Below are 2,992 nucleotides of genomic sequence, written 5' to 3'. Positions count from 1 at the left end.
TAGTTACTCATAGTATCTTATTATTATGATTGTGTTTGGTTGTTGATTGATTTGTTTGCAGGTTCTGACATTAAGTCCTAAGTCTGGTTTAGGTACCGGACTAGGTTTGGTGTGTATTTGGTTAGTGTAGGCCTGATGTTGGTCTGTATGTGTTTGAAGGATTGCTTGTGAAGGGTGGTGGATATTAAAGCTATGCGGTATTATTGGTTTGCCGATCATGTTCTTGTTTGATTGTTGGTCGACCGGCTCATGATACTTGTATAGTCTAAGTGTCTAACACTACATGAGTATTGAACTCAAGCATATATATGGTTAACTAGAGATTGGTTGTTGATTTGTTTTAATGCAGGTTCCCGTTACTTGAAACTAGATTATGGCAGGAGGCCAAGTCTAACTTAGTAACGGTTTGCTTAGCCTTAGCTTTTATTGCATGCTAGGGCTAGATTGATTGTTATTTTGGGTTGTCTGGGTAAGAGTCTAGTTTGCGGGTAGAGGCCGCCAGCTCACTGAGTAATATTAGGTTACTCATCCAACTCCGTTGTCCTTTTTGAAGGTCGCTTTAGGTAAGGATGATCGGATAGTTTGGTGCTGGACATTAGGACCGCCGGAGTAGATTTCATGTCTTTTGTAAACGGTATAAAGAATTGTGTTATGTTGACTCGATTTGGCATTAGGCCGGACCCAGTCTTGAATTATTCAGTGTATGAATATTTCTTAAATCAATAAAAGTAATTGTTTTATATGCGCTTTATGAGTACTATGATATTTGACTAGTCCGGTCTAACACAACGTCAAGTTTTGGTACGGGTTGAAAAGCCTTAGGCCTCGATCTAACGGAAAACGCTAACTCTAAGTACAGGTTGCAAAGCCTTGTGCCTTGACGCAGCGGGACGTGGTAGTGGACGAACTGGTCGAAGTCATGGAGTAAATTTTGTGACTCTGGCCAGATCGTCCCTAACACGTTACGTAGCGTTTCCGGACCATGGTGTTGGGTTGGACGGTCAATCATGTTCTTGTTTGATTGTTGGCTGGCCGGTTGGTCTTTCATCTAAAACCCTTGGTGTGGGTCGTCCGTCGGTCATGTTCTTGTTTGATTGTTGGCCGGTGGGTTGACCTATGTCTATGACGGTTCGGGGGTGTTACAAGCGTGGCCAATATGCGCCAAAAAAAGTATTTATTTCTTTCGTATAGTAACAGATTGACATTATGCATCAATGTGTAGTTTAGCATACGTAAGAGGAGGTGCTACGTGAGCAGCATGCGAAGAGAAGAGAGGACAGGTGTCAAACTCAGTTAATACGTGTATAGTTCTTCCAAACATCATTGCATGATCAAAACAAAACAAACAAAAAGATAAATTACAATTCAAAAAATCAAATTGAGGCGATAAGGAAAAGCTGGAGATCCATCCATGCTGATGATTCCGTTGGTCAAATTAGAAATTTAAAAATACTCCATTGGTGAGATTGTAAAACAACGAATCATGTGACCAAGTGGATAATATAAAAAAGTTCAACGTCAAATATTAAACATCATATTTACAATGTAGCACATCCATAATTTCCTAGGATCAGAACGTATAACCGGGCAACCAATTCATGATCTAATTAATAGCTTTCGCTCTGAAGTTCTAACATCATATAAACATTATGTAAAAAGTTTAGGGAAAACCGCCATTTAAATCCCAAACTCTAAAAAAATAAGCTAAACAAAGCTCTAACTTTTAACCAAGCCAAATAAATACTAAATTTTTTTAAAAATTCTGAATTAATCCTAACTCAGCTTTTTTAAGCATGTACAAGTAAAGCGTTAATTAGATGTTTGGAAAAATGAGCTTTTAATTCCCCATCTATTTGTAATAGGCAATTTAAATACCTAAGTTTTAGTTGCACTTTTTTATTCCTCAACTTAAGGTTGACTTGGTAAATTAGAGATTAAAAAAGTCAGATGTCATTGTTATAAACGGAACCGTTAGTATTATATGAAAGTTGTCGGTGGTTTTCTTAAAAAAACTCAGAAATCCCCAAACTGAAACCCATATCATTGTCGGATGTTATTGTCTGTGGGAGGAGAAAGGTTCGAAATACATGAATGAATTGAGTAATTCAGCTAGCTATGGGTCTGTGGATGGAGAAAAGGGATTTCCAAAAAAATTGTTTGCGGAGGTGATGTTACAATCTATACATCACAGTCAAAAGCTAATTGTTTGTGATATTTTAGCTTTTGTTGTTTTCTATCGAATGATGTTGGTCAAAGGTGAAAGAAGTTCACTTGTGTTTGGAGATTAGACAATGCAGGAAATGATGTAAGAGGTTATGTATTAGAATGTAAGATATGATGTAAGAGGTTTTAAACCAATGACCAAAGGTTAGCAGTTTGGACTTTATAAAAAAAGGTTACTTGGCATAAGATCCTACATGACCAAAGGAAAATCAATAATAAAAATTAGTAATATGAAAACAATTGATTTACTTTTTTTCTTTCAGTCGCTATTGAAAATTCTGTTGAAATTTTGCTTTTGGCTTGACCTCTCAACTCACGGCCAGCCTCTCTGTTTTTATTGTTCTCTTGTTCACACTTGTACTCTGTTTTATACTCACTCACTCTCTGTTTCTTTGCTTGTGTATCATCATCACACAAGCATGTTAGGAAATACGCGGTCAAATTTTGCGGAAAACCAGAATTTATGGGAGCGGGAAAACACACACAAAATTGTTAACGGAGTTCGGTCAATGTTGCCTACGTCTCCGGACCTGCTACAGATCTTTTATTATCAACCCGAGAAATTTTACAAACTCTCAACTCACACCCGATCCCAAATACACTCAAGAAATTATTCGTAATTTTTTAAAGAGAAAGATTTTCTCACAAGAAAGATATTTTTTTTTCTCTTGCACTCTCTCTTCTTCTCTTCTTTTGTTCTCTCTTACTTTGTTTTTCTTGTTTGGGATGAATTTCCCCTTCTCCTTCATGCATGTATTTATAGGAGGGG

General features: G+C 37.0%; 1 pseudogene; it reads right to left on the bottom strand.

Moving 5' to 3' along the window:
• The window catches only part of LOC106339064, a 22,209-nt pseudogene that overhangs the window by 17,592 nt on the left and 1,625 nt on the right, over window positions 1-2,992 (bottom strand).

The sequence above is a fragment of the Brassica oleracea genome, chromosome C4 (assembly GCF_000695525.1).
Source record: "Brassica oleracea var. oleracea cultivar TO1000 chromosome C4, BOL, whole genome shotgun sequence".
Classification (NCBI taxonomy): Eukaryota; Viridiplantae; Streptophyta; class Magnoliopsida; order Brassicales; family Brassicaceae; genus Brassica; species Brassica oleracea.
Note: the sequence above shows the minus strand (reverse complement) of the source record. Positions and strands in the feature narration are given on the sequence as shown.